This window comes from Falco punctatus (assembly GCF_963210335.1).
Source record: "Falco punctatus genome assembly, chromosome: Z".
In the NCBI taxonomy this organism is placed as follows: domain Eukaryota; kingdom Metazoa; phylum Chordata; class Aves; order Falconiformes; family Falconidae; genus Falco; species Falco punctatus.
In genome coordinates, this window is record NC_137586.1 from 23,031,182 (window position 1) to 23,058,910 (window position 27,729).

General features: G+C 41.2%; 1 long non-coding RNA gene across 1 annotated transcript; it reads left to right on the plus strand.

Moving 5' to 3' along the window:
• The first annotated feature begins 356 nt into the window (after positions 1-356).
• On the plus strand, positions 357-27,322 carry LOC308056914. Its single transcript, XR_013925021.1, has 3 exons — positions 357-4,443; positions 24,104-26,951; positions 27,293-27,322. It is a non-coding gene; the product is annotated as an uncharacterized lncRNA (long non-coding RNA).
• Positions 27,323-27,729: the final 407 nt, after the last annotated feature.

A 27,729-nucleotide genomic window follows, 5' to 3' on the forward strand; every position in this document is an offset into this window, starting at 1 on the left:
CCCAGCTCCTCTACAGCAGATCACTGTTTACACAAAATGTTAAGAACTGAATCCTGCAAGATTCACATAATTTGAAAGAAGCTGTCTGGTCCACAAAAGAACCTTAAGGTCCATGCAGTCCTGCTGATAAATAACAAGGACTGCTCAACACGGTAAAGGACAGTAGCTTCCAGTCTACACAATAAACTGGGGGCAGGGGGGGGAGGAGGAAAGATCAGCTGTTCCATTAGAGACCCAGGGCTGGATTCAGCAATCAGTGACTAATACACTACAGTATGAGAGCTGGCACAGAGCTGATGTGTGCCTTTAGGAAAAACAGTGCATTCCTTTCACAGGACCGCGCAGTGGGAACAAACGCCCTCTTTTCTCCAGTAGGAAGAAGGTGCACAGCAGCAGCACTTCACATGGACTAATTACAAGTTCAGCCCCTTGTAATTACAAGACAAGCTCCCTTTGCTGTTCTGCTGCTGGGGAAGCGGTGAGCAGTGCTTTCCAAGTGCCAGAAGCTCCATGAGGGTGTGGTGAGCCTGGTCTGAGTTTGTAAGGGGCAGAGGGGCCCCTGGGCAGCCTTGCCTGTTTGGCCCTAGTCCGTGCTCAGTGCCCTGCCCTCCTTCCAGGGCAGCAGGCAGAGGTGACCCCCACTACATTTCAAATAGCACTAGGCATGCTTCACAGAGGCATTCCCTGCAGAAGTCTAATAGCACCCATGTTCCTTCATCAAACTGTTTAACATGATAGCTCGTTGGTCATGTTTGAAATTTATAGAAGTGACTTTCATGTCATTACCTTCATGTAACTCAGTGACAGCTCTGTTGAAATCAGCGATGTTCCCTTTCTATAGAATGAAAATAATCAAAGTTAGCATCAGTTTTCTCCAGTATCCCTGCAGCAAAAGAGTCCATCCAGATAATGAAGAAGCCATATTTTATCCTTAAGGAAGATAGACTGAACCTTGTTAAATTTATCATTTGATTTTTCCCAGCAGGAACTTTAGAAGTTTTTCAGGACAAAAGGTTTTCTATAAATACAAAAAATCGGCACATTCTCCAAGGGAACAACCTGGACCCAAGTAAGGGGACATGCCCCAGGATTCTGATTTAGCCTAATGCTTGTCTATGCTACTGTGCTGCTAGAAGTCCTTACATCAATAAACGGGGCAGGGGGGTGGAGGGTGGGTGTATTGTTGTTTCTAGCTTCTGCCAAGCAATTAAATTCCATCTGGAAAAGGCATTTGATGACACATTTTGAAGCTAACATGCTACATCAGATATGTTGTGTATGTGACTTCTCAAATCATATTTGAGAACCTTTCCATTCAGGTTTTCCTTGCAGCCTGAGTGTTTCTATGACAATCAAAACTCCAGAGCAATGTGGTAACAGTGCAGAGGGTGTACTATTTAATTATTGGTTTACTCGGGTTTTTGATCTCAATGAAACTCTAAAATAAAACTAAAAATTCACTCTCTATTATAGTTTAACATGGACACCAGAGTGTCCACACACTTAAAATGAATCGATCTCTTCATCACCTCACCACAGTCAGGCCCTAAGAGAAGAAAGGACCACTTGACACAGTATTCCAGACATGCTGACTTCAGAGGATCCCCTTTGGGCTAAGTACCAGAACCAAAGCAGATGCCCTGGTCCAAGCACTCTGCAGCTGCTGTATACACAGCAACCTGCTCTAGGGGAGTTTTTATTAACACTTGAAGGGTGGGGGAAAGGAGAGAGATATTTTTTTATTTGCATCCTGGTATCTTCAGAAGAGACAGTGCTAAATAAACACAGACACTAACAGTGAAAGATGTTCCCATCTCAAACAGCTTGTGAACTGTGTAGCTTAGGCTGAGTGTTGGAGGAAAGGGATACAGCAGGTATGCAGGGAAAACAGAACACTGGCTCACCAGTATCACTTTTTTTTTTCTGACACTCTTTCTTTTTAGTCCCCAGTCAGGCCTCTGCACATACATGACTGTGCGACCATGAAGCTGACTCTGGCTTTTTAACACTTCTTGCTTGCCTGGTTTTTGAGCAGAGGAAGGGGAAATGAAGGCTGCTGCTTGCTTTCTGAACTTTTCTCCTCTGCTGTTAGCACTATTTCCTTCACTGGAAACTGCCTACAGGGCTCTTCCAAAGAGCTGGTAGCCCACCAGCAGAGGGATATAATCTATTTGCAAATAGAAGGGAGAAAGCTGCGTATTAGAAGTGAGGTGAGAAGTGTCCAACAAAGTGTTTGTGAGAAATACTGTGTAGGAATGAGTGAGAACAACCAGAAAAGACAAGGTTATTATATACTTCAGCTGACAGTACAGATCTGTTAATGAAAATTACAGATTCCATAATTTTACAAGCCATTATCAATTCAGGAAGATTGAAATACCATGCACAAATTACTATGTGACCTCAAGGTCAGGAGTAATAGAGTCTGATTAAATGAATTCATACAAGCCACAAAATAATGTAAATGCAAGAAATGCCTAGAACTTTTCCTATAAGCTCAAAGAAGATAGTTTGGAAATGACAAAGGCATGTTAGCTGATGCCAGACTCTCTATTATACTATCAGAGTAACACAGCCACAAACCAAAGCAAATGCTCTCCTAGGATACAACAAGAAATATATTTTCTGAAGGAATTATTAGTGCTATTGTGTAGCAGACACTGGCTGTAGAATTTATTGAATTCTGTCAGCATATTCTCATGAACACAAAGATTAACTCAAGCTAGGAAAAGTATCATGAAAGGTCAATGTCATGCAGATAGGACTAAATGAGTCTGGACCACCTGATCTCCTAGACTGAAGGCTGAGAGAAAAATGTGATCGATATCTATAAGTTCATTGAATGGCTAAACACAAGTGAAAGACAAGAGCTATTTAAGAGAGAAAATGAAGCTGGCATGATGAAACGGGTAAAATTGTCATGGATAAGTGCAATTTCACCACAGAAAAGAGGTTGCAAAACTGCACTGAATGCTGTGTTTAAGCAAGAGACTTGATAGCAACAGAAAAGTCATGGCAGCCATGTGAAGACCTGGTGACTGGAAAAAGGAAAACATTGAACCCATTTTTGAAAAGCCTAGAAAGGAGAACCCTGGGAACTACCAGCCTGTCAGACTCACCTCTGTGCCTGGGAAGATCATTGAACAGATCCTCCTAGAAGCTATGCTGAGGCACACAAAGGACAGGGAGGTGATTTGAGACAACCAGCATGGCTTCACCAAGGGCAAGTCCTGCCTGACCAAGCTAGTGGCCTTCTGCGGTGGAGTGACTACCTCAGTGGACAAGAGAAGAGCTATGGATGTTGTCTACTGGGCTTCTGTAAGGCTGTCGGCATGGTTCCCCACAACATCCTTCTCTCTAAACTGGAGAGGTACTTGATATTTGGTGGTATGTGATGCATGGACGGTTTGGTGGATGAGGAATTGGTTGAATGGTCACATTCAAAGGGTAATGGTCAGTTCCTCAATGTCCAGGTGGAGATTTGTGACAAGTGGTGTCCCTCAGGGGTCTGTATTGGGACCAGTACTGTTTAATATCTTCATTAATGACATAGACAGTGGGATCGAGTGCACACTCAGCAAGTTTGCAGGTGACACCAAGCTCAGTGGTGTGGTTGAAACACCTGAGGGACAGGATGCCATCCACAGGGACTTGGACAAGCTCAAGCAGTAATCTTATGTGAACCTTCAGGAGGTTTAGCAACGCCAAGTGCAAGGTCCTGCACCTGGGTCAGGGCAACTTCTGGTATCAATACAGTCTGAGGGATGAAGGGATTGAGAGCAGCTCTGAGGAGAAGGACTTAGGGGTACTGGTAGATGAAAAGCTGGATGTGAGCCAGCAATGTGTGCTTGCAGCCCAGAAGGCCAAACATACCCTGCTCTGGATCAAAAGAAGCATGGCCAGCAGGTTGAGGGAGGTGATTCTACCCTTCTACTCCACTCTGGTGACACTCCACAAGGAGTACTGTGTCCAGCTCCGGAGTCCTCAGCACAGCTCATGGACAAGGACCTGCTGGAGCAGGACCAGAGGAAGGCCATAAAAATGATCAGGGGGATGGAACACCTCTCCTGTGAAGAAAGGCTGGGAGAGTTTGGGGTAGTTCAGCATGGAGAAGAGAAGGTTTCAGGGAGACCTTATTGTAGACTTTCAGTGCTTAAAGGGAGCTTGTAAGAAAGACGAGGACAAACTTTTTAGTAGGGCCTGTTGGGACAGGTCAAGGGCTAATGGTTGTAAACTGAAAGTGTGTAGATTCAGACCAGACAGAAGGAAGAGATTTTGTTAGGATGAGAGTGGTGAGGCACAGGCACAGGTTGCCCCGAGAGGTAGTAAATGCCCCATCCCTGGAAACACTGCAGGTCAGGTTGGACGGGGCTCTGAGCAACCTGATCTTGTTGAACATGTCCCTGCTCACTGCAGAGGGATTGGACTCAGTGGCCTTTACAGGTCCCTTCCAACCCAAACTATTCTATGATTCTATTAACCTATGATTATATGAAAAAGTACCACATGAGATGTGAGAGAGAGACAGCTGGGGTGGTGCACAGAAGATGACTGAATGACTTCCATTGAAGAGATTTAGTAAGTTCCTTTTAAAACAATAGTACAGCAGAATAGCATAGAAACGTTAAAGAAGGACCTCTGAATGTTACTTAGGCCCATCACTGCCCAAACATTACCAGAAACACTAGATCCAGACAGTCATGGCCGAATAAGGAAATTCTCTTGTTAAGGTATTTCTGCATTTCTTAGAAAAACAAGAAAACTTTGCCTGTAAGGAAATGAATTAACAATTTTGCCTCTCAAACTATCCTTTGTAATAGTGCAGTAATTCTTCAGTACCAAAGTACAACCTGGATAAGAAACAAATTTCCAGTGACTACCTTTCTTTTCCATAGCATGTCACTGTTTGTCAGCTTCATTACTCTATAGGCACCAGCACTAGTCTCAGGCTTTTACAGGACTGAAGACCAGATGTTCCTACATAACTGGCTTGCAATCTATGGCCTAGACATAGGCAGTACTTTTCCAACAGTTAAGAGAGGCAATTTAACATCATCTCTACCTGATTTGGCACTCTGGTCTCCTCTCCATAAAAAGAAGCTTTGTAAAAGAAGCTTCAAGCAATATCAAAATAAAGCTGGGGTGGGGAGTGGGGTGGGGGGGTGGGGAGGCTGGGTGTGGATCTTGCTTGGATAAAATCAATAATATACTATAGCAAGGGAATTTTCTCCCCACAAAAGAAATGGAAAAGAATTACCTGATTACTGCAGAATACTTCCCCTTCCTGGACTTGCTTCAGCATGGTTTGGAGTTATCTTACAAACTGGAGGCTGGCTGGTGAAAAAAAATGGCTGGTAAAAAAGAACAAGAGAATACGTGAAAACTATAATCAATGGTGATTATTCTTGTTTCACGAATGCTTTGAACTCAAGATCTGAGGGTTTATAAATTGGATTTTCCCTGTTCACCCCTCATTCCTACATTGCAACTGTCAGTGAGGGGTTGAGCCAGGATAAAAAGACTAAGAGAACTGACACTTGCTCCAAATTTTACAAACCTAACTGCTTAAAATAATGGTCTGTCACTACACACCTAAGCAGAGATGCTCTTCAGTGGTACATCTAGATATGTTGGTTTCCTGAGACAACTGGACTTGCTGCTGTCTCAGGAAACTGGTGAATTGCAGGCAAACTCAGAGCATGAGAATTTCAGTTATTTATTAACATTTTTGCCCATTATTTGTTACCAGGGTGAATGCTTTATACAGACATTCAGAACAGTTGCCCAGGTTTGTCTGATCAGCTTCTGGTTTCATGCACCCTCAAAGGATCGTCCCTGTGCAGGGGACTGCAGACAGGCTCTTTAGCTTCACCCAGCCAAGGTGGGGCTGCCCTGCAAAGCCAGTCCAGGAGCTGGTCTGTGGGGCTGCAACAGACAACCCAGTCAGCATGGGGGATTGGGGCACTCTGCTCACAAGGGGACAGAGGAGACCAAGGAACACTGAGAAGCAGCTGTGTCAATTCAGCAGCCCAGAGCCCTGCTGCATCAAGATAGAAAATGCAGTGGGAATTGGGGTTACAGACCAAGCCCAAATCAGAATCTTCTACACAGCAAACCATTCTGACTCAAACCAAAAGTTTCTCAAAACTGAGTTTTGTTTCAATATTTTATAACAGAAAGTTGAAAAGTTGACAGGACTGAAATTTTCCAGGCTGGAGGCTGACAGAAGAAACGAATATGGTGAGAAACTGAATTTTCTTTCACAGAAGCATGTGGACAGAGAAAGTTCCATTCAATGTATTTCTTGAAGGCAATTAATTTATTCTCAAATATCCTTCAGTTATTGAATACAGAACACTCAAACACTGTCACATGAGGGTGTCAAGAAACTGCATGGAATGTCATTGTAGCCTGAAATCAGCTTAAATACTCATGAAGTTAAAGAAATCAGTTTATTCCTATAGGTCGTTGTATAATTTCTATCTAGAGCCTCTAGAGCCCTTCCTTGCTCTGTTTTGATTTTCAAAATGCAAAGAGACAATTCCCATGCTGTCTAAGGTGATCTCTGTGGTGCAATCTCTTAATTCACATGAATAAATCCTGACACGCTCTGGAGACCATGACTGTCTTAAGCAGCAGACAAGCTCACTCCGCTTATGAGAATCTTTTTAGTTCAAACAGCTCAGCTGATTGTAGTAGTGCCTGCTGATTGCAAATATCAGAGTACTGCCATGGCAAAGCGGTAGCAGCTGGGCACTGTGGGGACTACAGCTAATACACTAAGCCTTGCAGCATTCCAGTATAGATATGACAACAGGATGAAGTACTGCAAGGAGCAAAAAGTCACTGCTGAAGGGAAGTATTCCACCTTCCACATTCAGCAAAGGCAAAGACCTGGTCATCTCCACTGTTCAAGTCTCAAGAACATTGGCAGGTCTTCTGCTGGTTATTGGCACATTCAAATGGCTGGCTTACATTCCTAACTGGCTGTTTGAATAGCCAAAATACAATTTGCCTATGCTATCAGACTAGTTGTGTATGCAAACTCAGGACATAGGCTGCACTTACAATGTATATACAGCAGTGCAGGCAAGCCAGGAGCCAAGGGCAACTACAGCACAGGACATACCTTCGCCCATGGGATACAGTTCCGCAGGGGCTGTGCACGTCATGCAAAGCTGGGTGCTAGCGACAGAGTCCATCAGCGGTCCCAGACACAGTAAGGAGCTCAGCCAGAGGCAAAAGATAGCGCCGCGGATAAGACTGAAGGCAAGGCTAAAACATGGGTCCAAAGTCCATTCTGCCAACAGGGTCAAAGGCAGGACTGGACACAAACTACAATTTATGCCTGGGATCTATCCATGAAACATACTACCTGCAGGCATGCCCAGGACCAGAGCAGGAGATGGAGATGGAGACAGGGACATCCCTAACACAGCTCAGGCACAGACTGTGTTCCAGGCCTGAGCTGAAATAGGGCTCCCAGACCATGGGACATGGAGCTGGGGTGGGGGCTCAGGTGAGGCTTTTCAGGGCTGTTAGCACCTGTTGGAGACCTCAGGTCCCAGGCACTGGAGCCTGCCTTACCTTTTTGCCTATATGGAGCGTCAAAAGGCCATTAGGTGTTTTTTTAAGCAAATGGCTTGACAACCCTAGTATTGGGCTAAAAAAGTACTCCAGGCTCCTCTAACCTTTGAAACTAACCCAGAGGTATTAAATGAGTAGATATCTTATGACTTCTACGGAGATTATTGTAAGCCTGTCAGATCTCCTGCATTTGATTTCATCTTGACTACTTGACGCCCTGCCAGGACTCCTCTCATCTCTCAGCCTTTTAATGCAGTGCTGCAAGATCTAGATTCCATCTAGGATCTTGCAAGCCACTGCCAACTCTCTTGCTTCACTGATGACCTATGAGGGGCTATGCCTGGTGTACAAGGCCCGAGCAGAATGGAGTCTAACTCATGGCACTGGGGAGGCATGGAGCAGGCCACATAGCAGAGCCTGGGGTGCAGAGAAGCCCTCGAAGGCAATACAGCGCCCACTCACAGCCACATGTTGTCACTCCCCCTCCAAATAGTAGGACCAAGGGAATCTGTCAGGCTCAAAGGTCAGCAGCATGAGTGCTGTCTTTTGCACAGCTCCTCTGTTCTTTTTGCAGTGACTGTTTCAATTTCAGTAAGATATAGAGGCACTTCCAGCAGCAAAACTGTCTAACCTTCTCAGCCACAGGCAGTGTTAAGGTCTGGCAGACACTTGTGCATCACCACAGTCTGTATTTTATCAGTTGCACTTAACAGGCTATTTACAGGTTCCTAGTTTCTCCCAGCACATTGCACATTCCTTCAAATTAGAGCAGTGAGAGCCAGAATTGCTGACAGGTTTGTTCACTGCACTTACCAACAATTTGCAGAAATTATAAGCCTGTCAGAAAGATATTGTTGGAGGGATTGCTTTCTAGAGCCGTTCTGAACTGACAGTTAATGTGCAGATAGCTTCCCATCATACTCTCCTACCCAAAAAAGCTTCATGTGTACAGTAGGAGTATGCTGTATTTACAGAAAAAAAGCAGTATATTATGAAACATGTTTGTGAAGAAATCTACGTATTTCATACAGTTCCACTAACACATATGTTCATTTTGGAGCTACAACTTTTCTTGTCGTTCCCCTCCCATCATGAGTGGTATAGAAAAAAATTCACCCACCAGACTGGGAAAGTGTCACACATATGTTAGAGTAACAGGCTCGTGGATCTAGTTTACACTGACTACAGCAAGGAAAATCAAACACAAATCTCAGAAACACTCCGTAGTTTGTTGCACTGCATATTCCTGTTATGCAGCATTGCAAGCATGACCAGAAGCTCCTCTGATGACAAGGGTCAGCAGCAGAAAATACAGACCAAATACTGGTTTCAGCTAAGCAGAATAGCAGTAACATAACTGACATTTAGGTTGACTTGAGTTTTGATGGTGAATTTCTCTATCAAAATCCACAATTTGGTGGTGAATTAGGTACATGATAGCATGTACCTAAGAGCTTCTTTTATTTATAAGTTAAAAGTAAAAGATGTGTTAAACAATAAAGCAAAGGATACACTTGAGTTTTACCAAATGGAAAATCACTAGGTAAAAATGGCCTGTTTTTCTGGCATTGTCCATATACCAAAAAGGTCCACCTCAAAGTCAGGTTTCTATAACAAGAAAAGTGAGAAGAACTTGAAACTCTTTCTTCTGTTGTCAATCTATTTTAGATCACAGTTCTGGCAGCTGCACAATAAGTTTTAAATGAAGGGGTATGAAGCATTAAATAACAGTGTTATAATTTTTTCATAAGCTGACACCATTTGGTTGAAAGAAATTCAACTATACATGTGTGACTGACACGTATACTATTGTTCTGCCAGAGCAAAGGGCAATCAGCCACCCAGAAGCAGCTGGATTAGAACGGGAATTAATTCCTTAATGCCAAACCAGATAAGAGTTTTAAACAGCAAGTTTCCTCACATCCTTTGTATGACAACACAGTGTTCACAATGCACTGTAAGAACAATAAATAAGATCACCTTCTTGGAGCAGAACAAGTACTCGTGGGGCTGAATTACTCTTTTGGAAAGAAAAAGTATCGGAGCAAGGGAGGGGCTTCTCAGAAGAAGGCTACAGGTTTAGGCTGAATGGATCTGAAGTGTGTCTTGAGGAGAGACTGGGTTTTATCCATACCCCTGGCCTTCTGAGTTACATATTGATTCACTTTCCTGCCTAGAGAGGAGCTGTGCTTTTAATCTTGCTTTGTTGCCTGCACAGGTAATTTTGTTTAATTGGTGTTGTGTTTTCTCCTCAATAGCTGTGCTGCTCTGGGAGGCAACCTTAGTTTTATGCACGTAATTCTCAGCACCACCACCTCCTGCAGTTACCACGTATGCCCAGCCTTTCTCTTTATCCCTCTTTCCACGTGTTTTTTTTTCATCATGTACTAGAATAGTGATGTGGCATCTGCATCTTTTCTATTCCTTTTTCTATCTCTATATGTTGTCTAGTCGAAGAATTGATGAGGAGTGTTCTATTTTTTTCCCCAGATTTTTTTTTGTATGATGAAGCCTTGCATGTTTTCATATAAAGATATCTCAAAGTGGGTAGGTAGGTATATATGTCTTCTGCTGAAGTTGCTGAAAACTTCAGAGGTCATGAGGTCAGCCCTGGTAAGCCTGCAGCTTGATCTCCCATGGAGCTACTGATAGTAAGAATGAGCATTTTAATTGCTTCTGATTTTTCTGCCCCTGCAGGCATCACTATCAGAATGATTCCTACTTAGAAGATAGCATTATCAGGTGTTAATTATTGGAAGAGCAGCCCAGGGACAACCAGGCAAACCTGAAGGGCCAAACAGTCACACGAATGCACAAATAACTTTGAACTACAGAGATATATTTTCTGTTCGTGACTTAACGCTCATGTTTGAACTATGGTGTGCTTTTTTAACATACGTCTTAGCAACTATGAGTAGAAGCTTGCAAATTTTACAAAAACAAAATTTTCATATCAAAACGTTGCAAGAGAATGTTGTCAAACTAAGTTTTCTCCCTGTCAGATGTCTCAAGTGAATAGTTTGACCTGTCTGATTTCTAAAACACAAAAGAGGCAAGCACCCAGCACCTTTTCTGCGTTTCACTCCCTCTTTCCACACATACTAGTGATCTTAAGCTCTAGACAGATTGTATGCTGTTCAGTGTCAGTAAATGTTTATCCAGTATTCTTTTGAGGCATGTAAATGCATTCTTAATCTTAAACCCCACACTTATCAATTAGCAAGGAAATCTAGGTCCATCTTTTCCAGCTTGCTTCCATCTCTGAGTCAAAGTTACACATTATTGTAGACTACAACATGACATTTATTAGAACAGAGCAAGCTGATTAAACGTATAGATCATCCCTCCAGCTCTAATCAGATATCTCTGCTTCAAAATGCATGTTTTTATGACCCAGCCTCAAGTCTAAGTGAGCAATACATGCAACACTGAGTTTCTAAAATTCTTTGTGCTCCTGCAGATAATGGAAGCTCAAGTATTATCTGCTATGCATAAAGATGTGAATAAATTGCCACAGCTCAACCTCTTATCACTGGCTTTAAGAAATTACTTTCCCAATTAGTTACTATAAAGCATTGCTAAAGAAAACTGTATTACATGGTATTTGTGGGCAACATAAGCACACATGATGCTTCGTTGCAGATGGAAAATGGAAGGCAAATACAATAAGCCTCTCCCTTTGATTTAAGGATAAAGACTGTAAAATACAGTCTCCCTAATAACAGGGCAGAGCAAGAAAGTAGGGTGTTTAATTCTAATTAGTTTCTTTATGGAACAGAGGGATTTTCACAAGTGTTTTTGATAGAACAGCAGGGTATTTTACATGGCAGGAAGTCCCAGCCATGAGAAATGCATGAGTGAAGCAGTTAACAGTTCATAAAAGGTTTCATGTAAAGCTATGTGAAGTAAAAAGAAATAGTGCTGTGGGTTTACCAGATATTGGAATGGGCTCAAGCAGAGCAAATAAAGGCGGGTGAAAAGGAAGCAGGAGACATGGTGCCATCCAACCATGTTTATGGAAGGGAGATTCTTTGGCAATTCTCAGAGGAACAATGACATAACAAAGTTGTTACAATCAAAACTTTATTTCAGCCTAGACCCTCTGTAGATCAGGACATTTTACAAAACTGTTATCCAAGACCCTCTGCAGATCAGGTCAACCAATAAGAAGAGTAATATTAATAAAGCAATGTTCAAAAAAGAACAGTAAAAATTAAACTGCTGTGTTACTACTTAAGAATTGAGAAGTAGCAAGAGAGAGCTTGAGATCAGCTGCAGTCTTCAAAGGTGTACACAGAAGTCCCTGCAATTACTTCTTTGGTAATGCCACCGCACACTGCTGCGTGTCCTGAGACCCTAATGCCACTTGTCTCTCCTGTTTTTCATGCTAAAGGACAAGTTGGTTAGCCTAGAAGAGGATTTAAAAATTCCAGGGCTGGATGTCATAGGGGGACTCTGTGTACCTTTCAATGGAGTTAAGGACAGTGTAAAATTTATTCAGTCATGTTTCTCTTCCAAAGGACACAAGCACTATTCTCGTGTTAACAGTGTGGCCATGAAGTCACAGACATGAAACACAAAGAGGAAGTTAAGCGCCTGCAGTCACACCTCAGGCTCAAAGAGCCTGGGGACAGCAGGCTGTGTAACCAAAGCAGGACCACAGTGGACAGGGCTCAGCCTCTCCTGACACTGTGTTGCTCCTCTTTGGCTGCTGGTAGCCAGCCAGCAAGCCGTACTGGTGTTGTGACTGGTAACCTGTCCAGTGCCACCCTCAGGCACTACAAGCTTCAGCAAAAGCCTTCCTGAAACCCCGGCAGGTCTTGGACTGTGCCTTAAAGCCTAGTGCTGCCTGGGATGAAGGAGATGTGAAATTCCTCATCAGCCTTTAAACTTGGATGGGAGCAAAAGCCAGAAGCAAACCCAATGCAGAGTTTACATTTTTACTGTTTATCTGCTTCAGCTGTATTTGCATGATACAATAAGCCTATGCAGTGCTGTTTGGTATGCCTTAGCAGTGGGACACGGTTGTGAAGACCATCTATGGTGTTGGAGAACTTTGGGATAGCATTTGCACAAGAGACTGGGAAAATAATCAATTAAGTGGCACTGATTACTTAATGATCTGCTGCTGAACCCCTATTTAAAATGCTGATCCACCTTTCAAATGCTTCCCTTGTGTGCTGTATCCCATTTTGCTTAGTAAATGACAAGTGTTTCAAGATACTGCTCAAGTGCCTTTTCTCAGCAAGCTAAATGCATTTTGCTGATGATTGAAAAAACCTATTCCAGCGTCTGGAAAGAAATGACCAGGGCTATCAGGTCAAACTGGATAGAAAAGAAAGAAAGTCTCCTCATATTCAATCAGCCCCCAATTACAGTTTATCAGCAAGAAGGCAGACCAGAAATTAGTTTATTTTCAATTGGAGCTCTCAGTATACAGTCAGATGAGCCTTGGTGCTCCACATCTAATAAATAAGCCTTGGTATTTAGTTCCCTTGGAACAGTTTATCTATCTGATCTATCTGCTTCTTCTTATGATTACAGGTTTCTTTAAATGAGCAAAAATATCAAAATACCCAGCCAATGAAAAAATCTTTTGTTTGTCTTTTTTAAAGGTTTAAGCAAAAATTGCAGCTTTATTCTTCTACCTTTATTCAAGGATTTACCTAGCTTATTTCCCTTGACAGATCAGTTTATTCTGTGATGAATCCATCATATTTTGAAAGCTAAACCTATCCAGACTTGACTAAATCTATGACATTTGACACAGCAAATCTTTTCGCCTGAACACAATGTGAAATCAGATGTTATGGTGTGTCTGTCTAGTTTGCTGAATACTTGTCTAAAAATGTTTTGCTGTTGTAAATAAGCTAAACTCCTTTTCCCCCTTGCTGAAAGAGTTTTCAAGCCTACAAGGTAAGAACAGGTTATGTTTTAGAATAAACCACCATTTCTTTGTAAATAAACCTGTAAAAAAATAATTAAATCTCTACTAATCAGATGCAGAAAAGCTTTGTTTTGTCTGCTAATTCAATCAGCCAAAGCCTTTCTCAGTATTAAGAAAAACAAATATTTTGGCTGCTGATGGAAAATGTCCAGCAGTAGCAAATATTTCATTCTTTGCTTTATGTTATGGTCATGCAAAGGTACACATAACTGGCAGGAACACACACCAAAAAGAATACAAAAGTGTACAAGAAAGACTACAGAATTTATTTAGGGACTTTAGTAACAAGGGGGTTTTTTTCTTAATGCACATCCCATAGCTCTGGACTACCTGCTTAAAACTGATGAAGTAGAGGCCCAAGGAATGAACTCCATTTACTCAGCTGATTGATGCTATAGGCATGCTTCGTATAGGTATATACATGCCTGTTGTCCTTGTTCAGATATGAGTATTTAAAACAAGGAAAAATTTTTCTGCTTTATATAAATCTGTCTCATAGCCACATGTATATAACACATTGACATGTATACTTATAGAATATAATTTACTGTGGATTAGCGTGTAGACCTATATAGTCTAAAATATAGTATTATGTTAACATTTCCTTTCTGCACAATTTGCAAGTATCCAAAAGGAAAAATGATTTTCAAGAAAGGAAGTAGTTCAGTGACTTTAAAGCTTTACTTCATCATCTGTTCTTCTCTATGTGCAAGAGATAAACTGCTTTTAATGATTTTAATGATACCAGCCTTCCCATCGTCCACCATTCTGTGATTCTGTGACCATAATGGCAGCAATTTTTCTACAAACAGAAGGCATCTAGAATATAACTAAAAAATTCCAGCTGAAATTTTCACTAATAGGTAGTCTTGTAATCACAGTAATCAAGGTGCTTGATGCCAAGGGCTATCAGTTCTCAAGCAGAAGTCGGGATCTCAGGAAGGCTGCTGGCACACACCTTTTTTAAGCTCAGCAGTACTCAGCATCTAATGGGCTAGGAAGAAGCTCTGACATTCAGATCCTGTGGCAATAATAGCAGCATTTATTTAGTTCTGAGAGCAGGTCTTCCTCTGGCATGAACTGTCACAACTCCACTGAAATTAATGGAGCTACGCAAAATTCCACAAGCCAAAGGATGCATTTGGGGTTTTGATGTAGAGAAGATGAGGAGCTAAAAAGCTAAATACTATCAAGTCTCAGTTAAAGGACTGTGTCAAGTTTGTATTTTATACTTTTCCTGAGAGAACTGTAGGAGCAGTTGCACAAATAGACTTCTTTTTTTCTAGTAAAATTTAATCCTTTTTTTGGGTGCAGAATACGCTCACTAACCATTAATCAGCATTCCACCTGCTCCATATACCTTCATCCTCATCCCTCAGGCTTAGGAAGGAAACAATGGTTGTTTCCTCAACACAATCTTCAACACAGGGATTTCCTAACTCTTCCTCTGGTCACAAGGTGTGGAGGAGACTCATTCCAGTGCTCTGAAGCTCCCAGCCATGTAGTGCCATGATGGATGTGGTTCAAATGTGCTGGAGAAGGTGGAATCCAGGGAGTGCTCTGGGTTTTCTCCTTAGCATAAAACCATTGCCAATGCCTCCTTTGATTGGCAAGAGTTTTTCTGCCACTGCATCTGAAAGAGGGCACACCAGTCCCTGTGCTGGGTGGTAAGGAGCTGAGGCGAAATGATAGTAAATTCCTCTCATTTTTTTCCCAATTTTTCATTACTGTGGCAAAGAACAAATGAAGTTGCGTTCCCCCTGTAATACTCAGCAATACTTTTCTGTGTAAATGCTTAAGCGAACTGCTGACCTCAGCTGGTTTTCAGGAAAAAAGGAGGTTTTATTTCCCTGGACTGTAGAGTGAATGCAGCTGGGGTTTTTCAAAGGTGCCATTAGCAGGGATTGGACACCTCAGTTTTAAAATCAAATCTTGGTTTAAATGTCAGTGAAAGATGCAAAGCTCCATTATTCAAAGCTGTGCAGTTGTCGTTTGATCTATCACTGGTAATTTAATACAGGGCTTTGCTGGCTCTGGTCAATTATTTTCCATTGCTGTTTCTGTTCTAAATGGCTTCTTGCTTTTGAGTGTTTCATGCATTTTGGTACAGCTCTCCCTGAACTACAGGGCTGTAGAGAGCAAATTTAATGAGAGCAGAGAGCTGATTTGCTAACATAGTGTTTGCAGCTGCAGTCAAATGAAAGCCGCCATAACAATGTTCTCCCTCTGCCCATAATGCAACAGCAATACTTCACTCATCATTCTTCAAAGAAGAGAAAAAACAACAATGTACCTAATTTCAAGCTGGATGCTCCAAAATATAAAAGAGGTTTCCACCAAAATATAAAAGAGGCTTTAAAACATTTCTCAGCAATGATGCTGGGAAGGAACATGCAGTGCTTACTGCATGACAAGTCAAAAAAAGCTGCTCCCTAATGGTACCTGTCCCTGCCCTGCTTCACAGCATGTCTATCCATGGCAGAGAAGCCATGCACATCACGGATGCTCATGTCAAGTGTGCCCTGGACTTCTGGAAGGGCAGACTGCATTATTCATGCTTTCTGACCCTTCACAGTTTGTTAGAATTTTATTTAGAGAAGATCTTAGAAAGGTCCCAAACTGGGCCAGGCTCAGATGCGTTTGTCCCAGTACATGCCCACCCATCTTGTGGCTGCAGGATAACACAGCAGGCTGGGGCCAGGTACTTTGTGGGGCACTGCTTTCTCCTCAAGTAATTACAGCTTCAACCACTGCCCCAACTCCCTTGCTGCACAGATGGGCTATGCCCTTCCTCCCCTGTGTTTCTCCTCCACCAGCCTTCAAATCCCTCCTCTTGCTTCTCCTGCTGAAAAAAATTGGTATCTGAAGTGAGAGTGGGGAGAAGAGGTAGACAAATTCCAGCCTGGAAAGTAGGTGAACCAGGAATGCAAGTCCAGCTTCTGCTGGGAGAGTGTTGATTTAGAAAATGAACCTTGCATTTATAATTAGCAATGCTTTTATCACTAGCAAGTTCAGCTAGGGATGGAAGAAGCCCACAACAGCTCTGAGGCCTGGGGATATTCTGCTTTTGAGGAACCTAAAAACATGAATGCTTCCTGCTGTGATAATTAGAACAACTGTTAAAAACAGCAGGGCACTAGGCGGTGATTGCTCTGGTGGGGAAGGAAGGGATTCTCTCTTGGGCAGGCACATGGGGCTGACTATGGCCCCTTGAGCGCAGGGGGATGCGTTCACCCTGACCAGGGGGCTCCAGGAACCTTCCCCCTTGCCGTCCCCAAAGACACAATAAGTGATGTACTCTTCTCCAGAGATGGTGGTTCTGTGTACCAGCGTGGGGCTGAGGGAGACACAGCACAGGCTGTAAAGGACTCTGGCAGTCATGGACAGCACAGAGCTGGGTGGTGGGGTGTGGCACAAAAAACATGTATTAAAAAAAAAACAGCAGTCTTCTTCTTGTATGTAAACAAGCACAACCTAAGCAAGAGTCAGACAGACACTGCCACCTCCAAGACACGACAAGGCACGAGCAGAAATGCACAGACCTTGGGACAGACAAGTTTAGCTGTTTGAGAAAACCACCACCCTAGGACGAACACCCTTCAGCCGGCTGGGGTGTGAAAGCCAGCTGCACGGAGCTCCTGCTTGTTCTACTCTTTGCCTTCTTACCCTTCCCTCAGGCTCATGTGGAGAACACCTTGTATGACTAATTTCTTATGTCTATATCTACTTCTTCCTTGAAATCCCCTGTGAAGCTAATGCTTCATTCCCCTGCCTGTATGACCTCCCTCATTCCATATTTACCCTGTGCCCTTGTTTGGGTTTACAGCCTCCAAATGCCTCAAGGTCTTTTGGCTTGGGTATCCCACAAGAAATACTGAGGGATATGACATTGTAGCTACAACAGCAGGATTTCAATTATTTCTCCATTTTGCCTTGAATATAGAAAGGATTACTTTTTTTTCCCTGTAACAGAATTTTAATGTCATGTTCCAGACAAACCAGTTCTACAAGTTCAAAGCAGGTATTTTCTTGATTTTAGTTGATTTTAAAGTCCATTGCAACAGCTGGTTCTTTTAATATTGAGAACTTATTAGGAGCTGAAGGACGAAAACACAGCACATTTACCTCCTTTGCTGCATGAATGAAATGACAGGGAAATATATTTTCCAGTCTAAAATCCTGAAGGATGTGATAACCGGAATTGTTTCATTCACATATGTAATTTTCCTTGTAGAATAAGTTGATTAATTGTAAAAGCAAAATATTTTGATTACCTAAGAAATATCAAACTGCAAATAAATAATATGCAGTCACCATTTTTTAAAAGGAATATTTAAAAAAATATTTATAAATTTAATTATTGAAATACATGTTTGAAAGATTAAAATTATTATATCAATATTAGGGATTATACATGTTGATTTTTAGTCATGGTTTAAGTGAGTGATTTGAAATCACTTTAATTGAATCGACTCACCTTGAACATCCCACCCATTTGCTCTTAACTAGACTTAGGAAACATATAGACACATCAGAAGTAAATCAATTGTGACAGACAGAACTTTCCAAATGTTCCACCCTCTTCAACACCTTTTCTTCCAGAAAAGGCTCACTTAAGAATCATTTGTGAGTGGATCTGATGAATTTTTTTTCTTTTGAACATTTCCACCTAAAAATATTACTTCCCTTTCATTTAAGTCTTCCCCTTCATGGATAACTCATCCAATATTTAGAGAAGAGACACCAAAGCGCCACCTCAGCCCCAAATTTTCTAAGAGTTTCTTTATTTTTCATCAGTGAAAAAGGTTTTGGTTACCCTATATCTGTAACATTCAGTAGATTTCTAAGAACCTGATTTTAAAAAGGGAAAATGAGGTCATGCATCAGCATTCTGCTTCATCTTTTTAGTCTTATCTCAAAAGCTACAGTACTATGTCCTTAATCCTCTGGGAATGGATAGTTGTTAACCATAAATTGTCCTTATATTTATAAGCTTTGCACTAAATATAAATTGCCTCCTTTTTTGGCATAATCTCTCCCTCCTTGAATGCAGTCTTTCAAAATGAGACCAAAATGAACTAAGTATTCGTCTACTGCTAAGGTCTTTTCTAAATTCCTTCAATGGTCTTGAAGAATCCACAGGTATTTAAAACAGATCTAACTGAAGGTTTCAATTACAGTAATTTAATAATATGCATATTCTCCTTTCTGTAGATAAAAAAATAAAAGCTGCTAGCCTTAATAAAGATTTGCTTCTATCTAAATCCCACTCCTGCAAGTACAGTTACGTTTTATAGCTGGCTTGCCAAAACCTGGCACAGAACATGCTGCCATAGCATTATAACCATTTAACCAGGAAGATCTTTCAATTAATGTATATTTTTTATAGATTGACTAGAGGGGGTGAAAAGCTAACTTTAGTTTTCTTAAAGAAAAAGAATTAGAAGTCTGCTGGATAGCCATATCCAAAATACAGCTAAAATTTACTATGTTGTTTGGAAGTCTCTCTTTCTATCAAAACCTGTAACTGATGAAATCCAGGCTGCTGGTGAAAGGCAGCAGGCAGGCATATGAGATGACCTTGCTTTTCTTTGTTAATCTAGCTGAATATTTTGTCTGTGCAAAGAATGCCCATCTAGACAGCAGATGCCTGCTCTTGCTGAAGGGTACATCAGACAGTACCTGTTAAATGCTATGCAAAAGTTCTGTTTAACTTGGTCTGTTGGCTGTAGGCCAACAGACTTGTTATGGATTTGGGCAAGAGAAAACGGAGTAGCCAAGGGATAAGAGGATGAGGTTGATTCTTCCATAGAAAGTATTAAAGGAGACAAGCAGCAGTACCTGTAAGTAAAAACATTTCGGACAGGATATTTTAAAATGAGGCATTTGCCTTTTTTAAATATTAAGTGTATAGATTACAGCTTTCTGCTTTACTTTCATAAACTGTGTTATCAGTAAACACTCAGAGAAAAACTCAAGCGGAAAAAGTTGTTCAATTTCTGGGTCACAAAGCCTAGGGAAAAGTCCCTATTTCCTCCACTGAACCTTTGCAAGACTGATGTTTTTTTAACTACATGAGGTACCTGAAAACAAAAATGCCAGCAGGATCAAATAACAGGCATGGATGGAAATGGCCATTTATAGTGCTGCTTTGGTTCAAGCAGGTTAATATGTGACTCACAGCAGTGACTTGACCATTTCTAACCAGCTACAAGAAACTAACTCATCTGGACAACATCTGCTGACTTTTTTGGTTCTATTTAAAAGACAAAGCAGCATTAAAATAACCCATCCCAAGCCATGAGAAACATCTACCCGTGAATCTGTTTTGCCATTTGCAACACTCTTTTAATCCTCTCTCCTCATGTTTGTTGGGTTACAGAATGCATATCAACACAATTGGCAAAAGCCAGGTAAAATCCCTGGCCCTCCCAGGCCACCTGCCTTGCCCAAAAATAAAGCCTATCATCTGACACGTGCAGCAGAGGAGAGATTTCTGGTTGCTGGGGGGCAGCCAGCTGGTGCCTGGGGTCACACACAGCCAGCCCATGCACTGCTGTCATTGCACAAAGCTCTTCTAAAAGACAAATAGGCAAGGAGGGGAGGTGGGGAGAAAGGTCAATTTTCTTGAGCAGTTCTTTTAACCATCACAGATCACCTTGATCACCAATTTTATAGCAACTGCAGCCAGTGCATGAAGCTAATGTGCTTGTGCAAGTCACCATATACCTGCAGTGTGATAATTACATGCTTTGCACTTTACAATTTTTGTTGCATTTTTTCCTGCTGATAGCCTGTTCTATTTGTATTATGCCAAGTGAGTAAGATTCCGCACTGTAGATAACCTTCTTGCAACAAAATGAAAGTAGATCGGCATCATTAAATAAGCCTCATTGTGTTCATATCAACAGGGATGTCATCTGACATCAAGGATGGTAACTACACTGCTAGATGAGTTTTTCCTGCTATATTAGACACCACTCATTTTTTAATTTGTCCCATGCTTTCTTTCACAGGAACGAAATTGCTTCATTTTAACAGTTAATGCTTATGGCAGGAAGCAGTTGAATTTGTTCAGGAAAACCAAGCCAAAATACCTTTGTATTCTGCATTCAGAAATTTACAGAGAGAGTAGAGGCTATTACTTTTTTAATTAATTCTGATGAGCACACATTTCTGAGAGCCAAAGTAATATATTCACAAGACTGCAAAAAAACAAGACTGAATGTCCCCTGTATTGTCCCTGTCTAGCAATTTATCAATCTGTGTTCACTGTATCATTGGCAGGCCATAAATTTTGAAATGTTACAACTGCAGAACATGATGAAAACACAAAAACCTCCCTGTGAATGGGAAAGGAATAAAACTGGAGAGATTAAAAGTAATAAACATTACAAGCATGACAGCTTTTATTTGGTTGAAAATGAACACTGTGGTGTAAGCATCGGAAAAACAGTATGTGGATTACTTCAAAATAATTAGACCATCTCAGGTGAGTTTTTAGAAGTTCTAGGTGGTCCTTTGATTGATAAAGGCTATGCAGTGCCAGCAGATATCACAGCCTTCACATGAGCATCCCAAACACAGACAAAGGGTAATTCTGACCAGGTATGCTCAGGTGTTTGCTTGTTCAGTTCTTGCTGCACCTGCCACAGAGGCTTGATACTGGGGTGAGAGGCATACATTAAAGGACAAACTGTTACAGGTAGATCTGCTGAATTTACTTGTTCTCTGTACTGGTTTCTCCTCATTATGGCACAGTCTATTTTAGCTGACTGAAATGGCCATTAACAGCCTTCAGCAACACTCACAGAAAGGGATGGAGTGGTTGGACAAACATACTGTGTATCTGAAATATGTTACAGAAAAAAAACACCAGGCATTTGCATAACCAAGAGTAAAAGAAGGTTTTGTTCCCTTTTCTTATTTAGTTTTATTTGTATATTGCTAATAAGATCTTGTTAACAAGAATATTCAGAGAAAGTCTGTACAATTTTATACAAATAACAGTTGTCCTTGCTCCCATTCTGAAAGCTGTTAAATTTTTTACAGTGTGACCCACAAGGCCTTGAAAATCGGAAAACAGACTAAATTAAGAGAAATGGTTGTTTACTCATGTGTGAAGATCTGCATTTGCTTAAGAGAAATCATTGACAGGTTGTTCAACATCACATGAATTAAAGTATTGGGTATTTATAGATAATATACCTACAAAAAATAACTACACATGACTAACTCCATCATTTGTTCTTTCACTTTTGCTCATATGGAAATGTAACATTCATTATGTTTTACATAGCAAAAAGATAACATAAATGAGTCATGTGAAACAGAACTGGTTAGTTCTGCAAAACCATTCTTTACATATAGTCATACTCTGAACTGCAGCTTTGACATCAGTCTTAACTAGCTTTTGTGAACACCTGCACCAGAGGAGCTTTTGTGTGACCATTTGGCAAAGGATGATTCCTTCCACAACAGTAGGCACTGCACCTGAGGAAAGAGCATATCCATCCACAATAGCCCATCTGCTGCTACCACACCTCTGTTGCTGTTAAATAGTCTCATCTAATCCTTCAGCAGAGTCTATACTAAGTGACATGGGTGATCAGCTGCACCCACAGATGAAGAACTGGAGATGGGCAATGCCAGTGTTCATGAACACCCAAAACCAGAATATGTTCACCAAATGCTTAGGAGAATGTGCGCAATGTGACTTTCTAAATCCAGTGGCAATGTTATGAGACCAGAAAGAGATGGGTGTCAAAATTGCACAGACTATGTTCATTAATAGCTTGTGAGCAGAAAAAAGAACTGAAAAATTCTCTGTAATTTGTTCATAATGACCAGTTTAACTTTACTTACCAGTAATATGCATATCTCCACTTCAACCACTGTTTGAAAGTGCAGAAGGAAAGCAAGTACTATAGCTTCTCAGTTTCCATACACACCTGCTCTGGAAATCACCTCTCCACCCCAAAGGTGCAAATAGTAAAACATAGATGAAGGCACCTGCGCCCTGACCAGCTTTCACTGAAGTGGCCTATTTTAACTGACCTCTCTTAGATTTTTATAGGAGGGAACTTTTGATACACCATAGCATCAGAGAACCCAGATTTCACAAAGCATTCATGGAGAAAACACTGCTGGGGCATTTACCAGCCCTCCTGTATAATGAAAGCTGCTTGCAAATCACTCCCAGTTACATGGTGCTGCAAATCCCATACAATGGAACTTCACTGAACTGTAAATCAGCCTTACCAAGGATTAAAACTGGGGGACATAGAGGTTTAAATTAATGCTAAGCCTTTAAATTATGTAGCTGCAAGTCACTAGAGTAAATCTAGATACAGCAATGTGAAGCAGCTACCTGAATATGGTGCCTTGATTTCCCAAGCAAAGAAATGATAAACTACCACCTAGCAAGGTCTACATTCAGCTGCCATTCTAGGTGGAAAAATACTCCCCTTGGCTGTTTCTTTTTCAGACACCTCCCTTAGATTCGTCATCTGACTTGTACAATTTGCAGTTACAGCAGTTCTATACTTAAAGTGTAAGACTTCAAAGCCGGGCAATGTAGCACATTCATCAGGGTCTGCATCTGCTGGAGTACAGGTAGCCATGTAGTTCAGCCAACGTTATATTGAACCTATTTGAATTAATGTGGTCTGACTGCCTGTCTGCCAAGTTTTGCAGTCATAAGCCTTCATTCTGCCAGTCTGTAGATGACACCAATCTGAGTGGTGCAGTTGACACACCTGAGGGATGAGATACCATCCACAGGGACCTGGACAAGCTCAAGAAGTGAGCCCATGTGAACCTCAGGAGTTCTACAAGGCCAAGTGCAAGGTCCTGCACCTGGGTCAGGGCAACTTCTGGTATCAATACAGTCTGAGGGATGAAGGGATTGAGAGCAACCTTAGGGAGAAGGACTTAGGGGTACTGGTAGATGAAAAGCTGGATGTGAGCCAGCAATGTGTGCTTGCAGCCCAGAAGGCCAAACGTACCCTGCTCTGGATCAAAAGAAGCATGGCCAGCAGGTCAAGAGAGATGATTCTGCTCCTCTGTTCCTCTCTGGTGAGACCCCACCTGGAGTACTGTGTCCAGCTCTGGAGTCCTCAGCACAGCTCATGGACAAGGACCTGCTGGAGCAGGACCAGAGGAAGGCCATAAAAATGATCAGGGGGATGGAACACCTCTCCTGTGAAGAAAGGCTGGGAGAGTTTGGGGTAGTTCAGCATGGAGAAGAGAAGGTTTCGGGGAGACCTTATTGTAGACTTTCAGTGCTTAAAGGGAGCTTGTAAGAAAGACGGGGACAAACTTTTTAGTAGGGCCTGTTGGGACAGGTCAAGGGCTAATTGTTGTAAACTGAAAGTGTGTAGATTCAGACCAGACAGAAGGAAGAGATTTTGTTAGGATGAGAGTGGTGAGGCACAGGCACAGGTTGCCCCAAGAGGTAGTAAATGCCCCATCCCTGGAAACACTGCAGGTCAGGTTGGACGGGGCTCTGAGCAACCTGATCTTGTTGAACATGTCCCTGCTCACTGCAGCGGGATTGGACTTTTACAGGTCCCTTCCAACCCAAACTATTCTATGATTCTATGAAAAGATTAACTGGGTCCAGCTCTAGATAAAAATAATTCATCTCAAGGGATGTGTTTCAACCTGCAAGGCATCATACCTACAGTGAAACAAAGTGTGCAATTCTATAACAATTGCCGTACACCATTAGCTGAAATGCAGTTGTAGGTATAGATATAGATACAGATACAGGTATAAATGTGTATTATTTTACAATGCTTCCTTTTGACCAACATGGTGATTGAGAGATAGCCCAGGTTTGTTGGGAGAAATAGCTGTGTAAAACAGGTTACCAGGATGAGGCTGACAAGTAGAGAGAGGAACCTGAAGAGCCACAAAGCCCTGGTTCACTGTAGGCAGCTAGCCCAGCTCCAGGTCATCATTCAACACTTAACTGAACTCTGACTCTCTCTTGCCTGAGGTTGGGCACTGCATCTGGATAATTCCTTTCCTAACATTTAGCAACAGAGTAAGAACAGCCTTCCTCCTGGTATTTTAAACCTTCTGCCAATCATGATGGCCACAAATGTTAAGATGAAAGATTTTGCTCTAGGAGAAGGATTTGGGGCCAATTTTCCTGTGTGTCCTGCTCCATCTTGACCCCTAGGAATTCTCACCAAAAATTCTTGCATACAAATTTTTATATCTAGAAGTGGACTGAGCCACAGGCATTTTGCCTCTGACATCATTATTGAGACATGTTTTATGATTAACTTCCCAATTTTTATAAAGTTATATCCTTAACATATAAAACCAACAGTAGAAGGACACTGTCAAAACATTTTTTTAAAACAATTCTATCTGATTTTTAAAAATGCCAGCATGACTGATGTGTTTGATAAATGCTTACTTATCTAATGCTAGCGCTGAGTGCAATAAGGGAGTTCCCTACACCTCCTCATTCTTCTTCCAGAGACTGACTGTATCCCAAGTTTGTTTAACATTTGGATTTCATCCTGCTGCAATATATTTTTTGATTTAAATTTTGTCTGGCTGGGATAGGGATTAAGTATTGATATTCTTCTGCATTCCTTCCTGCTGCTCTGCACACATACACGCACAGAGCCAAAGAAAAAAAAAAAACCCAGAGGAATTGTGACTGCTGCCAATTTTCCTATTTTGATGGGCAAATAGAAAGGAATAAGGCTGTATGGACTGTCTGGGCCATTGCTGGTATCAAAGGATTAAATATGACTTGCTTGCAGTGCCTTGTAATTCTGATCACAAGCGTATCTTCAAGCTTCAGGAGCAACACTCTTTTTATCAGTCTTTTAGGCTTTCAAGTTCAAGCTAAAACCCATTTTCTACTGGAACTGCTGCAGGTCTTTTGCCCTCCTGGCTGCCTTCTAATGAATGTCTAACCAGCCCCACAGCGCAAACACCCTTCACCAACAGGCCTCAAAGTGCTACCACGCATCTGATGAAGTAATAACTTGATTAGAACTGGCTATGTTTTAAGTAATACAAATATTTTTTTCAACAAAACCGCCTGAATTAAATGCATATTTTAAAATTTCAAATTACAATTTCAATATACAACAGAAGTAGCTACTTTTAGATTTCAAATTCAGGCTTCCTCTGACATGATCCTTCTTTTGCTTTTTTTACCTGCTTCCTCAGCAAAAGAAGGATGAAGTTGCAAGGAAGGAGAAACTCTTTGTTTTCTCACTTCCTCTTCCATTTAGCAGCACACTGTAGGTGCATCCTAATATTGATCTTTGCAATCTTCAATGCTAGTAGCACTTCAGCTACTAACCTGAACAGCTCTTACATTGTGGTTTTATTTAAAATTCACCTTGCAGGAGAAGAGCTGCCAGCTGTGCAGCTATCAGTCTCTCGAGCTCCAGATCAGGACACTCTCACCTAGAATGCAGCAACCATGAGTACAATGATGAGCTGCACTCTGGGAAAAATCCAGCGTGCTTGGTTTCAGATGCAAACTCTTTAAATTAAAATGTTTTCTTTGGGGCTCTAATACAACAAAGGCAATGCTAAATCCTTTGGAGAGGCTGGTGTGTTTGTGCACACTTTCCTGGGGAATGACATCCAAAAGAAGATATAGCCAGTCAGGTTTATAATAAGCAGTATGTAGTATATAATCTTACTGACAAATTTTGCATTACAGCAACTACTATCCCTATTCATAAGCAGTGATGCCAAAACCCAGTAGCCTTCCAGAATGATAACCATAATAACTGGCTTTAGAACTGTAGATTTATCAGGCTATTTTATGACACAAGACTAAAATGGTAAAACTCTACAAGAACATTTAACAAATCCAACAAAAGGGGAAAAAATGCAAATCTTTATTCTGGTTGTAAAGACTTCTACTGGAGATTGTATATGTGAATTATTTTGCTCTATCATAATCTACTCTATTATACTCTTTCATATTACTATTACAGCTACTAATCTTCTGCATACAATAAATCCTAAAATCTACCCAGGAAAGGAAAGGAAAAATTCAATTGCTCAATAAACAGGAAATTTTCCCTGCAAGGACAGTGCTGACTATAACCATCCTTACTTTTTGAAACACAGCAGTAAAAGTTGACTGAATTACGAGTGAAATTACATTGCCTTTTTTTTCCCCCCTTTCTATTTATCAAAATCTGCAGAAAGTTCGTAGAATGAAATGTAATTGTTTCTCCTTCCAAGGTATGTATCAGCATCCTTTGATTCTCCTTTTTTGGTAAAATATAGCTACTGAAAATTAAAAAGTTTCCAAACTGGGAAGGTGAGTCATAATCAGGACTTCAGGTATTTCAGTGAAATAGAAAGAGGTCTATGTGACATAGCAGAAGGCTACTGAAGTTCTCTACTTGTTGCCATGCAAGTGCATTCTGATTACCCCACAATCCACTGCTAGCTTCCCATTTTAGCAAGTTACCACATTTGTCTTCAGCAACCTAGTAATGTTTCCTAGGGCAGCACAAGACTGATTTGGACATCACAAGTAAATAAAAAATTTGTAAAAACAGGTCCAACTAATTTTTTATTTATGAAAGACTTCAATTCCGAATGTAATTTATCTATTTATTCTTCACATGCTTTTCATCAACACTGTCACTTATTACATGTCCAGAAATGTAAATCTCTTACTTCACTGTGGGATTGATGCAGTTTTCTGTGGTCAGCATCACACCACCAATGCTTAGCAGAGGTTAAGTACTGCAGTACCCTGCTGGAAGCTGGGACCTGGACAAGCAGGTCTCTGGGGCAGCTGCCGGTGCCTAAGGTGATAACCCTGCAAAGGCAGGTGCAGAGCCCCTGCACACTTCAGGGGTGGGCAGCGGAGAGGCACATGTAAAAGTGCTCAGCCTTCCTGTAAACAACACTGCTACCTCAGGAACTCTTGTGCTGGGCAGTAATTTGATGAGGAGAAAACAGTTTAGCCAAAACATGACTTTTGTATAAAATACAAATGTTTTTAATAAGATATTGTAAAATTCTGTAACTGGTAAACTATTTCAAATCTGAACATGGGTAGTGCCTTTTACATGACTATTTTCACATAATTTCACAAAGTCAATATTAGCAATGTATTACAGGATATAAACTGTGTCTATAAAACTGTCACTAAACGCAGCTGATACTTTGAATTGCTTGAAACA